Here is a 14,023-nt window from a genome sequence, read left to right as displayed (position 1 = left end):
CCACTGAGGAGTGCGGCTTACCGCCTTGTACTCCATAGGTTGCTTAGCCTGTTTTCTTTTAGCACCCAGAACCACAGACCTCCTGTTGGCACTGCCCACAGTGAGCTGGGCCCGTCAACACCAATCATCGATGAAGAGAGTGTACCACAGACTTGCACATAGGTCGATCTGGTAGGTGCATTTTCTCCATGGAGGTTCTGCCTTCCCAAATGATTCTAGCTTGACTCATCTCTCCAGCACAAGATTGTAAAGGAACAGTTAGGAAGCAATTCCATCATTTAAATAAAAGTGACATTGACTAGTACAGACTTTCTGTGGAGGTTTGGGGTGCTTACAGTTTCCTGTTTCCAGTGTGTGTGTGTGTGTGTGTGTGTGTGTGTGTGTGTGTGTATAGAGGCCAGAGGTAAATGGTGTCTTTCTCAATTGTTTTCTGCATATTTTTTCACATGCAAAACCATTTAAGGCTGACTATGGCAGAGCATGTCTTTAATCCCATTACAAAAAGAAATTACCTTGCAGAGTTATTTTCCCTAACTTCATGGGTTTTTGTTTTGCTTTGGTTTTTGGTTTTTTTGAGAGACAATGTTTGTGCAGCCTTGGCTGTCCTGGACTCGCTTTGTAGACCAAGGTGGCCTCAAACTCACAGAGATCTTCCTGCCTCTGCCTCCCTGTGTGCTGCGATTACAGAGGTGTGCCTGCCTGAATTTGTGAATTCGAGGATATCTTTAAACTTTTTGACCCTCGGGCCTCCATTTCATAGGCTAAAACATCTCGTTTATGCAGTGCGAGAGAGAACCCAGCTGCGGGTGATGGCGCAGGCCTTTAATTAATCCCAGCACTCGGGAGGCAGAGGCAGGCGGATCTCTGAGTTCCAGCCCAGCCTGGTCTACAATACGAGTCCAGGACAGCCAAGGTTACACAGAGAAACCTTGTCTCCAAAAACCAAAGAGGAAGGAGGGGGGGGGGCGCCTCCTACATGCTAGGCAAATACTTGACTGAGCAACAATCCACATCCCTTTCTATTAATTATAATGTTTTGTTTTTGTATGTGCGCACACCAAGGAAGTCAGGCTAGACCGCAAGCATCTTTATTGGGTAAGCCATCTCACAGGCTCAGGCTCTGGTTTTTCCAGATAGGCCCTGAACTCATGGTAATCCTCCTGTTTTAGCCTCCTAAATGCTCGGATTACAAGCATGAGCCACCAAACCCGGCTTGAACAAGTGTCTAATCTAGTTCCGTAAAGTGGGACGTTTTGAGAGCATCCAGGATAGCCCACAAGGTGAAGGAAGTTAGTAAGACCCCTTGCGTTAGGACATCTCGTAGGCCGGCAGAGACTGATAAATCTTTGGGCGCCCGAGATCCAAGTCCCACCCCCGCCTCACCTGCGCGCATGCTCTACTTGAGCCCTCCGGTAGACCTGCGGCATAGGCGCGCGTGACGTAGCGCCGTGAGGCCGTGATGACGCACAGGCGTACGCTCAGTGGCTCCTCGGGGAAGATGGCGGCTGCATCTTTGAAGGAGAGGAATTGAGAGTGGGAAGAGGGGAAGAGGGCCAGACCGGAGGGACATTCCCTGCGGCGCCGAGGGTCGCCGCGCTCGCGGTTAAGGAGCCTCTCCTGGCGCCCCACGGTGAGTGCGCGGCGGGGGCCTGTAAAGGCCGCGGGCGGTCGCGCTCCGCCATTTTCGGGCCCGGCCGTTGCGTGCTTCGGGGGTCCGGAGGGGACAGGAGAGAGGAGAACGGACCTCCGCGGGGCCCGCGGCGTCCGGTGGGGGGTCCCGGCAGGGGGACCCTGCGGAGGGGGCACTGTGGCAAGCTAGGCCCAGCCGGGACGGCGAGGCCGGCCGCGGAGATGTGGAGTTCGGAGGAAGGAAGCGCGTTGGGACGGGAGGGAAGTGGAGTCGAGTGCGGCTTTGAGGGCTGCCCAGCAGGGGCCTGGAGAAGTTGTTAGGAATCCAGAGAAACAGCTGGAGAGTTAGCCTGGGTGCTTCCTACACTTGGGGTTTCTGTTGGGGGCCAGGAGAAAGGCAGAGAGAGCCTTGCTCTTTTGCACGACTTTATTCCTATCTGGTTCCTTACAAATGTCTCGTTTAAAGCATTAATTCTCCATTTCCAACTGGAAATTAAACACTGGTCGCAATATGTGAGAAGAGCAAAAGCAGCTAGATATTTATGGTATTAGAAAGGGCCTCTCGTTTCCTTTTCTTCTTTCCCCCCACTTCTTTGAAACTGGTCTAGTTGTATTGCCCACGTTCGCCTAGAGTTTCCAATCTATAAAAGCGCGCTACCTGCCTAGGCTAGCGGTTCTTTTTGTTTGTTTGGTTGGTTGGTTTTTTTTCTCTTGATACAGGGTTGCAGTCTGTAGCCAGGCTGGTGTAGAAACTCACTATGTAGCATAAGTTTCGAACTCAGCGCTTATCATCCCGTCTCATTCTCCCAAGCGATGGGGTGACGAGCCTGAGCCCCACTAGATTTGCCTGTAACCCAGGCTGGCAGTAACTTGCTATGTACCTGACCTGGCCTTACTCTTTGATCTCTTGGGATTACGGGCATCACACCTGGCCTAGACTTCCTGTGCTTTTTTTTTTTTTTAATTAAAGAAGTGTGTGCGTGTGTGTGTGCGCGCTTGCTTGCTGGCTCGCTCGCTTCTGCACTCATGTGTAGGTCGGAAGATAGGTTGCTGGAGATCGCTCTTCCACCAAGTGAGTCTTGATTAAACTTAGGTTGCAGTAGGTGCTTTAACCGCTCAGCCATCTATGGGGTCACGTTCTTGTGCGTACTTTTTAAAAGTAAATGTTGCCACTTGGTTATAACTCTTGTGATTGGTGGCTGTATTACCTCCTTGGATTGAGAATCAAAGTCAGAAAAGTGTGTGTCAGCGTGTGAGAACTGTCAGGCATGCTGTAGTCTCTGAATGGGAGGCATGAGCTATTCCCGAGCTTTGGAAGACAGGAACCAAACCACAGTGGTTACATATACCTCTTGGGAACTTTCACGTACACCCTGGATGCAGGCAGTTTTTCACCTATGAATGTTTAACCCAAACAAAGCTCTTAGTGACAGTTAAAGGAAAACACTTTAATTGTTTCCCTCGTGGCATTTTTTCTTTTCTAATCTTAATTGCATTTGGGACCTGCTTTTTTTTTTTTTTAAATGCTTTTTCGAGACAGGGTTCTCTGTGTAATAGTTCTGGTTGTCCTGGACTCTCTTTGTAGACCAGGCTGGCCTCAAACTCACGGAGATCCACCTGCCTCTGCTTCCTGAGTGCTGGGATTAAAGGAGTGCTCACTATGCCTGCCTGGGACCTACTGTTGGTTACTGTTAAGTTTTTTTGTTTTGTTTTTGTTTTTGTTTTTCGAGACAGGGTTTTTCTCTGTAACATCTCTGGCTGTCCTGGAACTAGCTCTGTAGTCCAGGCTGGCCTTGAACTCACAGAGATCCACTTGCCTCTGCCTTCCCAAGTGCTGGGATTAAGGGCGGGTGCCACCACCACCCGGCTTTGAAAGCTTAGTTTTTATTCCTTTCTTTGGTTAATAAAAATATGAAATGACAGGCTGGATAGATGGCTCAGCGGTTCAGAGCACTGACTGCTCTTCCAGAGGTCATGGGTTCAATTCCCAGCAACCACATGGTGGCTCACAACCATCTATAATGTGATCTTTTGTCCTCTTCAGCACTGTATACATAATAATAAGTAAATGTTAAAAAAATACAAAATGACTATTATTTTGTCATTGCAGTCTTATCTTGATCTAAACCTGTGTGTGTGTGTGTTGTTTTTTCGAGACAGGGTTTCTCTGTGTAGCCCTTGCTGTCCTGGACTCCGTTTGTAGACCAGGCTGGCCTCAAACTCACAGCAATCCACCTGCCTCTGCCCTGAGTGCTGTGTGTGCATCACCATACCTAGTTATTTTACTGACCTCTTAAGTCCTATATTCAGAGCTTGCTTTACTAAAGTAACAAAAGGTCCATTTTTTTTACTCACTACTTTTTTGCTTGTTTGGTTTTGGTAGATATTATTTGATTGTTGCCAAGCTCAAACTTTTGTATTTCAGAATGAAAAATAGGTTATGTTAGAGTTTCATAACTCCAATAAAGATTTTGAAAGCTTTTCTTTTAAATTTACAGGAATGCATTTATGTAATCTTTCTGAGGTTCTTTATTGTAAATTTGGTATTTTACTTATGTTTTTAGTTTTTTAGTTAATGTAGTATTGAAGCTAACTGGTCACTATCAAGAGTGGTTTTTTGTTTGTTTGTTTCCTCTATGACAAATTAACATTTATGTTGGCCAAGGTGGTGCATGCCTTTAATCCCAGTGGGGCAGAGGCAGGCAGATCTCTTGCGTTCTAGGCCCATTTGGTCTACAAAGTGAGTCCAGGAGAGCCAGGGCTACACAGAGGAACCCTTTTACTCTGTGTGTGTGTGTGTGTGTGTGTGTGTGTGTGTGTGTGTGTGTAGAGGTCAGAGGACAAATTAAAGTTGGATTTTCTTCTTTGCATCCTGTGCATTCCTGAAGTTACCAGCTGCCTTCACCCACTGAACTGATGACCACAGCTGCCCCTGACCAATTGTAATACTTAAGTATTTTATCTTTGTTGTTAGCTGTGGTTTAGGTTTAAGATTTTAACTTGGAAGCCGGGCGTGGTGGCGCACGCCTTTAATCCCAGCACTCGGGAGGCAGAGGCAGGCAGATCGCTGTGAGTTCGAGGCCAGCCTGGTCTACAAATCGAGTCCAGGACAGCCAAGGCTACACAGAGAGACCCTGTCTCGAAAACCCCCCCAAAAAAAAAAAAGATTTTAACTTGGGCATATGTTCTTTGATGACATATGTTTCCTACATCAAACCATTTATTTTAGACACAAAAGTTGGTCAACATATTGGAGAATACGTTACTCTTTCTGGACTGTAAACATTTTAGCAATTTTCAAGTAGAGTAACAACTTCATAAAATTTGTGTAGTGCTTTATTTTTACTTTTGAGTGAAAGTGTTTATTCAATTTGAGTGTTTATAAACTCTAAACTTGAGGGAGAGACATTGGAAAGAAAATCATGGAGTTCTGTAGAGGGTTGCAAACGGGAGAAGGTGATGAGTCTTGAATTCAGGGTCTTACCTATATTAAGTGTGTGTCCTAGTATTGAGCTAAACCTCCAGCTCTAAAACATTTTTTTTTTTTTTTGGTTTTTCGAGACAGGGTTTCTCTGTGTAGCCTTGGCCATCCTGGACTCACTTTGTAGACCAGGCTGGCCTCGAACTCACAGCGATCCGCCTGCCTCTGCCTCCCGAGTGCTGGGATTAAAGGCGTGCGCCACCACCGCCCGGCTCTAAAACATTTTTTAAAAAATGGGTCAGTTAAGCCCTGTGTGGTGGTTCGCATCTCTAATCCCAGCACTCAGGGAAGCAGAGCCAGGCAGATCTCTTGAGAGTTTGAGGTCAGCTTGGCCTACAAAGCTAGTCCAGGACAGCCAGGACTACCAGAAAAACAAGGGAGGGGGGTGGTCAGTTAATTAAACAGTGTTTTAATTTCTTTATATATAAAAATGTTAATTTTTATGAGGTGATAGTACATGCCCTTCGGGAGGCAGAGGTCAGCATGGTCTATGTGAGTTCAAGGCCAGCCAGAGCTGTCTATGTAGTGAAAACCTATTTCAAAAAAGAAAAAAGAAAAGAAACAATGAAACAGACAGAAAAAGTAAAAGTGATTTCACCATTTCCAGTCCCAGTAAGAAGTATGAACATTTATTGAATCTGTACACTACGAACACTCACAGCTGAGGTAGACCAGCCTGGGCTTACAGATCCCTGGTCTTTACCTCCCTAGGGGGAGAAGTTAGAGATGTGTGTTCTACCACTTTGTCTTCACTCATTGGTTGATGGCTTCTAGATTGGTTTTATTTACTGCCTTTTGTGAATAGCACAGGGTGTGCAAGTATCTCTGGTATTTAAATTTAAGGTGATACATACCTAGGAGTGCGATAGCTGGATCACGATGATAAGTTCTTTTCAGTTTTCATTAAAACTTAAAAGCACTAAAAATAGTTACATTAAATATACTTACTTAAAAAAATTCTTTGTGTGTAGTAATGCATTGGCTGCACATGGAAGCCATACAGGTAGATGTCAACTCTTCCTTTACCCTTTATGCTGTTTATTTTGAGACAGGGTTTTATTATGTAGTACTGGAACTTGCTGTGTTGGCCTTAAACTCACAGAAATCTGTTTCCTTTGTCTCCCTAGTGCTGGGATTAAGACTTACACCAAGTCTACTTGTCTCTTGTGTCTGTATTTGTCTCTGTCTCTCACAGGGTCTTTTTTTTTTTTCTCTCTCCCCCAAGACAGGGTTTCTCCATGTAGCCTTGGCTGTCCTGGACTCGCTTTTTAGACCAGGTGGGCCTTGAACTCATGTTGATCCGCTTGTCTCTGCCTCCCAAGTGTTGAGATTACAGGGTGTTACTGTATACCCTTCAGCTCGTAAAAGACCTGCCTGCCTCGTCCTCCTGATAGCTGAATTTAAAGATGTGCGCCATCACCCAAACCCGGCTATCTATCTCATTTTAGAAATGAATCTCTGGAATTAAATAAAAGGAGTGCAGTACTGAGAGTAGAGAGATGGGTCAGAAGTTAGTAGCACTTGTTCGCACAGAGGACCTGGTCTCATTTGTCAGCACCTACATAGTGGTTCACAACCATCTGTAACTCCAGTTCCTGACATTCCATGTCGTTCTGACCTCTGTGGGCCCTAAGCATACACATGGTACTAATATATATGCAAGCAAAACACTCAGACACATAAAATAGATTTAAAAGACTTTGTACTGCTCTTTCAGAGGACTTGGAGCCCCAGGACCATGTTGAGTGGCTCATTAACCACCTGTAACTCCAGCTCCAGGGAAAATCTGAAGCCTTCTTGAACACCTGCAACATGCCCACACAGAGAACATACACATATCAATAATCAAAAAAACAAAAATAGGCCTTTATAAAAAAAGGTATGTACTACTATGTCTGTGTTGTTTGCTTTTATTTTAAAAAATAAGTTTAGTTATTAATTATGTATATGTGTGTTGTGCAGTTTCCACAGATTCTAGAAGAGGATTTTTCAGTTGTTTGTTGTGTTTTGTTTTGTTTTTTGAGATGGTTTCTCTGTGCAGCTTTGGCTATCCTAGACTCACTTTGTAGACCAGGCTGGCCTTGAACTCACAGCCATCTGCCTGTCTCTGCCTCCCGAATGCTGGGATTAAAGGTGTGTGCCACCGTGCCCTGCTAGGATGTTTTAATATTTTCTTTTCTTTTTTTTCTCAAGACAGGGTTTTTCTCTGTAGCTTTGGCTGTCCTTGGGCGCCCTTTGTAGACCAGGCTGGCCTTGACTCAGAGCAGTCCACCTGCCTCTGCCTCCCAGGTGTAGAAGAGGATATTAAATCTCCACTTGCAATTGTAAGCCACCTGATGTGGGTGCTGGGAACTGAACTCAGATCTACTGGAAGAACAAGAAGCACTCCCAACCACTGAGCCATCTCTAGCCTGCTTTTATTGGCTTTTGTTTTGTGTTGCGTCTCCCCCACCTCCAGGGTCTCTCTGTGTAGCTTTGGCTGCCCTAGACTAGGTTTTGTAGACCAGTCTGCCCTTTAACTCACAGAGAACTACTTGCCTCTGCTTCCCCAAATGCTGGTATTACAGGTGTGTTCCATCACACCCCACTTGTTTTTTGTGTTTAAATTTATTTACTTATTTTTAAAGATTTATTTATTTTATGTATATGAGTACACTATCTTCATGCACACCAGAAGACTGGCACCACATCATATTACGGATGGTTGTGAGTTGCCATATGGCTGCTGGGAATTGAACTCAGGACCTCTGGATGAGCAGCAAGTGCTCTTAATTGCTGAGGCATCTCTCTAGCTCCTGTTTTTTGTTTTTAAATAGAGTTCTCCTAAGTGGCTTAGGTTGGTTTCAAACTTGCTGTTTTCTACCTGTCTCTTGAGAGCTGGGATTATAGGGATACTACCATAACCTAGGTGCTTTTGTTGTTGTTTGGTTGGTTTTTCCAGACATGATTTCTCCGTGTAGCCCTGGGTGTCCTGATTTCTTATTTTTGTTTTGTATTCTATCTATTCATTCATCTATTGGTTGGTTGGTTGTTTTTGAGGCGAAGTTTCACTATGTAGCCCTGGCTGTCCTGGAATTTACTCTTATAGACCAGGCTGGCCAAACTCACAGAGATGTGCTTGCTTTTACCTCCTGAGTGCTGGGATTAAAGGAATGCATCACCACACCTGCCCGTTGTACAAGAGACAAGCATGAAACTTCTGCTGGCATAATAAAATACACTTCGAACTTCACTTACTTATTTTTGTCTAGATGGCTAAAGCTCTTCTTGGAATTCAACTGTCATCTTGCCTCAGTTTCCCAAATTATTGACATGGTCCATTGTGCCCACTATACACACAGTTTGGTGACTGTTAAACTAGGTGGGTTTACTGTCAGGGCTTTTATTTGATGGTAGTCTGTGTTCTGCTACATGGTTGTGCAGTGTGGCGGGCAATCCAGGACATTTATTGTTTTTAACCCCACTTCCCTGCTCTCCTCCTCCCTCCCCCTCCCTCCCCCTCCCCCTTCCTGTCTCTTTTCATACCTTTGTTGATAGGGTCTCACTATGTAGCCCTTCAATGGCCTGGAATCCACTGTGTTGACCAGGCTGGCTTAGAAATTCAGAGATCTGCCTGCCTCTGCCCTGGGATTGCTGGGATGGAAGGTCTTTGCCACCATGCCTGACAGAATTCTAATTCTTTTTGTTGCTGTTGTTGTTTGTTTTTTTGGAGACAGGATTTTTCTGTAGCCTTGGCTGTCCTGGACTTGTTTTGTGTACCAGGCTGGCCTCGAACTCACAGTGATCCTCCTGCCTCTGCCTCCTGAGTGGAAATTTGTTTTTAATATGCTTCTAATATGGTACTAGGGATGGCATGGAACACAGGTTAGGCCATTGGGAGTGTAAAATACTGCTGGTTTTGAGAATAGGTTGGCAGTTTTTCAGAAGATTGATCACAAAATCAAATTACTCAGAAGTTTCAGTTCCAGTTTTGTTTTTCTTTTGTTTGTTTGTTTGTTTGTTTTCAAGACAGGGTTTCTCTATGTAGCCTTGGACTTGCTTTTGTAGACCAGGCTGGCCTCTAGCTCACATCGATCCACCTGCCTCTGCCTCCCGAGTGCTGGGATTAAAGGTGTGCGCCACCACGCCCGGCTTCAGTTCCCGTTTTTTACACTAGGAAAAGAATAATACATTCACAGAAGATTCTGTACTAGTGTTTATAGTAGTTACACTCAAATTGCTGAACTCAGCATGCATTCCAAATGTCTTTTCGGTTATGGCCGTAGAATTTAGCAATAAAAGAAAGGGATAAGTTGCTGCTGAGTGCTCACAGGCTAGTTGCTCACCTCAGAGAACTGGAGTGGCTGAGCTTGGTGAGCAGTCACCATGCCTCTGGCTAGAGATCTATTGCACCCTTCCTTGGAAGAGGAAAAGAAAAAACATAAGAAACAGCTGGTGCAGAGCCCAAGTTCTTACTTCATGGATGTGAAATGTCCAGGTTGCTACAAGATGACTGCAGTCTCCAGCCGTGCTCAGACAGTGGTTCTTTGTGTAGGCTGTCAGCAGCCCTGTGCCAGCCCACAGGAGGAAAAGCCAGACTCACAGAAGGCTGTTTGGTCACTCAGAGGAAAGCAACACTAAGCATCTAGGAGTTTCTGAGTTTATGTTCTCTCCAGAAAGCCTTATCAACTTCAGTTACCCTACCAAGACAATGTAATTATGTTTGATTTTATAAAGTATGCAACAGCGATATATTTTGGTATCAATTTTTCAATAAAGTTTTAATTATGAGCAAAAAGAAAGGAATACATTTTTTATGTTTTTGTTTGTTTGTTTGTTTGTTTTGAGGCAGGGTTTCTCTGTGTAGTCTTGGCTGTCCTGGACTCGATTTGTAGACCAGGCTGGCCACCAAACACACAGAGATCAGCCTGTCTCTGCCTCCCTAAGTGCTGGGATTACAGGTGTGTACCACTGCACCTGGTTTGATTGACTGAGAGGAGGAATTAAAACAACATGATTGATTCTTTTAAAAAAAATCATTGTAAGCGAAAATGCTATACTCAAAAGGCTTTATGAAATACAGTTTTGTTTGTATGATGTTTGTGAAAATATACTGTAGTGATGAGAAACATTTCAGTGGTTGCTGTGGTTAAGATTAGAGTTGGTGACTGATACAAGGAACAATATAGGATATATGTGGGAATGAGGTTTTCTTTTTTCTTTCGTGTATGTGTGTGTGTGTGTCTTTGTGTCTGTGTAGAGTGAGAGACATATGCAGAATATAAGTTTAATGGTAGGTGTCATCCCAGGCTCATTTCAAAACACTGTGTAGCTAAAAATGACACTGAACATTTCTTTGAGACAGTGTTTCTCTGTGTAGCCTTGTCTGTCCTAGAAGTGCTTTATAGACCAGGCTGGCCTCATAGAGAGCCACCCACCCCTGCCTCCCTGAGAGCTGTTGCATGCATGCGCTGCCCTCACCCCTCACCTCTGACTAGTTTTTGGTTTTTCCAGATAGGGTTTCTCTTTATAGCCCTGGCTGTCCTGGAACTTGCTCTGTAGACCAGGCTGGCCTGGAGATTAAAGATGTATGCCACCGCTGCCCAGCTGGTCTTGAATATTTGATCATCCAAGTCACTACCTCTTGAGTGCCAGGATTATAGATGTAGGCCACCAAACTTGGTTTGTGTAGTGCTGGGGCCAAACCCAGAGCTTTGACATGCTTGCAGGCATCCTGACAAATGAGCTGTAGCTTTAGCCCCAGTTTCTATATCTTGATTGTGGTCAGTATGTGAAACTGAGCTTATTAAAATACAGAAATATATCACACAAAGTGAAATATTAAAAATTAATTTTAAATTATGCATATATGTGTGTATTTGATTGAAGGTTTGCCCATGTTTGAATGTAGGTGTTGGATCCCTTGGAGTTGGAATTCTGAACCTGCTGACCTAGTTGTTGAGAATCACACTTGGGTCCTCTTCCTTATCTTTTTACAGTTGATACATGTTATCAGCACATGGCTCTACCACCTATGACCTAGTGAAGGGCATTCTGATTGCTCCCCTAGTTAGCTGCTGTAGTATAACTGCTATAAACATTAATGTGAAGATTTTCCAGAGAAATTATTTTCAACTTTTGTATAAATGAAGAAGTATAATTGCACTTGTAATCCCAGCACTCAGTGAGGCAGGAGACTGTGAGTTTGAGGCCAGCCTGGTCTACAAAGTGAGTCCAGGACAGCCAAGGCTACACAGAGAAACCCTGTCTCGAAAAACCAAAAAAAAAAGTTTCTGACCTGCCAGGCATGGTGGCGCACACCTTTAATTTCAGCACGCAGGAAGCAGAGGCAGGTGGATCACTGTGAGTTCGAGGCCACTCTGCTCTACAGAGTGAGTCTAGGACAGCCAAGGCTATACAGAGAAACCCTGTCTGAAAAAACAAAAAGCTGGCTGGCCAGTGAGCTCGTGTCTGCCTTCACCAGTGCTGGAGCTACACAAGTGTGTCACTACACTTAGGTTTTGTATGGTTTCTGGGGATTTGTGCTTAGGCCTAATTGCTTACGGGGCAAAAACTTTATCCACTGCACTGTCTTCTTCCATATCACTCTCTGAGTTCTTCTGTACTTTAAAAAATTATTATTTTAATTTTTATTTATGTGTATAGTGTGTCTCTGTGTGCTGAATGTATGTGGTATCTATCTACTTTGTCTTCAACTATACTTTAATAGAATCATATGTCTAAGATTAGATGAGAAGTTACTTTGAAAGCAGTTGAGACAATTATAATTCTGCTGAGAACTTGCACTTAAAAATAAGGACAGCTAAGCCTGGGTACTCCAGCTTGTCCAACTGACCCATCATTTTCTTGCAAAAAAAAAAAATATCTTTGAGCAAAACAAGTCTTTTGTGTTGTCTACATTTACTTCATTTTGAGTTGAGAAAATAGATGCAGACTGGTGAAGGGGGACAGAGAGACAGAGGGAAGAGAAGGCAGGGAAAGAAGTGAGCTGACCAAGCATTCAAACAAACATAGGAGCCTGTGGGGCCATTCTTATTCAAACCATTGCAAATGATTTGTCTGATTCTGTACAGTAGTTGAAAGATTGAAGGCTCAGGGTGTGCTTGTTGTATTTTGTTCGCGTGTTTGTTTTCCGAGACAGTTTTTCTGTGTAGCCCTGACTGTCCTGGACTCACTTTATGGAGCAGGCTGGCCTGTAACTCACAGATTTCTGCCCGCTTCTGCCTCCCAACTTGCTTGGATTAAAGGTGTGCACCACCACCTTCCCTGGCAGGTTTTTACTTTGTCCGTTTTTTGGGTTTTTGGTTTTTTTGAGACAGGGTTTCTCTGTTAGCCTTGGCTGTCCTGGATTTGCTTTGTAGACCAGGCTGGCCTCGAACTCAAATGAATCTACCTGCCTCTGCCTCCCGAGTGCTGGGATCAACGGCGTGCGCCACCACACCCAAGTGGTTTTTTGTTTTGTAGTTATTTTGATATGTTTTTTTTAAAGTTTATTTATTTATTATGATGTACACAGTGCTCTGCCTGCATATGCACCTGCAGGCCAGAAGAGGGCACCAGATCACATTATAGATGGTTGTGAGCCACCATATGGGTGGTGGGACTTGAACTCAGGACCTGTGGAAGAGCAGTCAGTGCTCTTAACCACTGAGCCATCTCTCCAGCCCCATGTGGTGTTTTGTTTTTTTTTTTTTTTTCTTTCTTTTTTTTTTTTTTTCTTTTCTTTCCTCCAAGACAAGCTTTCTTTGGATTGCCCTGGCTGTCCTAGAACTCACTCTGTAGACCAAGCTGTTCTTGAATTTTGAGATCTGCCTGCCTCTGCTTCCTGAGTATTGGAGTCTAAAGGCCTGCGACAACCCCCTAACCCCTGCCCCTTGTGGAATTTTGTATAGTCAGGATATATCTGCTGTATAAAAATAAAGTAGACCAGGTGCCGTGGAGCCTGAAAACTGGTGTTCTGTGAAAGTGAGTGTTGGTATGTGGCGAGTCAGAGTGATGGGCGCCTACCTGACGTATGTGATGTAGAGCAACGTCTCGATAGAATTGTGCTCCTTGCTGGAGAAATTAGAGATTTATATTTAGGGGAAAGACGAAATGAATTTAGCTGTTTAGTGGATTTTTATCCTTAACAATTTGGATGTTCAGTTATACAAATGATTTGCCTAAGGTTACTCATAAGTATTATAGCTGATTTGTCTCCTCCTTACCTGTGGTTCTGTTCTGACTCACCTGCCCACCTCTCTCATCCCCCAGTTCAGTTACGAGATAAATACATTTGTGAGAAGCCTAACTTTTTGTTGAGTTTTATCATTCTAGTGCTGCATCTATACTACAGCGAGTACAAAATCTTAATTCTCAAAAGGCTGAAGCTACTGTTCCTCTCCATTTGATTAATAAAGCTAGGTCTATTGTTAAGCTTGAAGGATAGATAACTTTTAAGGACTTGAGGTTCTTCTCTATGTGGGTCACTGATTTTTCTGTTTTTAAACTTTTAATCTTTCTTTTTATTTAATCACTTTACTGGCTGATCCCAGCCCCCTCCTACTGCCCTCTTAGTCTCACTCTCTTATATTTTGGTTGTGAGCCTAGCCTTTAAAGGCTGAGCCGTCTCTCCTGCCCCTTAGTCTCACTCTCACAAGTCCCTCCCCCACCCCCCATTCCTCAAAGAAGGGGCAGCCCCCAAGGAGTACCTATGCACCCTGGCACTTGAGGTAGCAGTAGGAATAAGCACAACCTCTTCCAGTGAGTCAGTCCCCTAGAGGAAGGGGATCCAGAAGCAGGTGACAGAGTCAGCGGCAGCCCCCACTCCCATTGTTAGGGGACCCAGATGTTAACGAAGTTGCACATCTGCTCTGTGTGTGTAGGGGGTCTAGGTCCAGCCCGTGCATATTTCTTGGTTGGTGGCTCAATCTC

The 14,023-nt window shown here is 44.3% G+C and overlaps 1 protein-coding gene across 13 annotated transcripts in view; it reads left to right on the top strand.

Annotated features, from left to right (window-relative positions):
• Positions 1-1,471: 1,471 nt before the first annotated feature.
• The window catches only part of WDR33 (WD repeat domain 33), a 103,825-nt gene continuing 91,273 nt past the window's right edge, over positions 1,472-14,023 (top strand). For 4 of the 13 annotated variants that reach the window (XM_084780559.1, XM_084780562.1, XM_084780561.1 and 1 more), the window contains exons 1-2: positions 1,476-1,630; positions 6,828-6,989. The gene's annotated coding sequence lies outside the window, so the exon portion shown is untranslated. Of the gene's footprint in view, positions 1,631-6,827; positions 6,990-14,023 lie in introns of all 13 variants that reach the window. The other 9 variants (XM_084780566.1, XM_084780564.1, XM_084780565.1 and 6 more) reach the window with 4 other exon arrangements.

The sequence above is a fragment of the Acomys minous genome (genome assembly GCF_964271855.1).
Source record: "Acomys minous genome assembly, chromosome: 4".
NCBI lineage: Eukaryota > Metazoa > Chordata > Mammalia > Rodentia > Muridae > Acomys > Acomys minous.
This window is presented reverse-complemented; position numbering and strand designations above follow the sequence as displayed.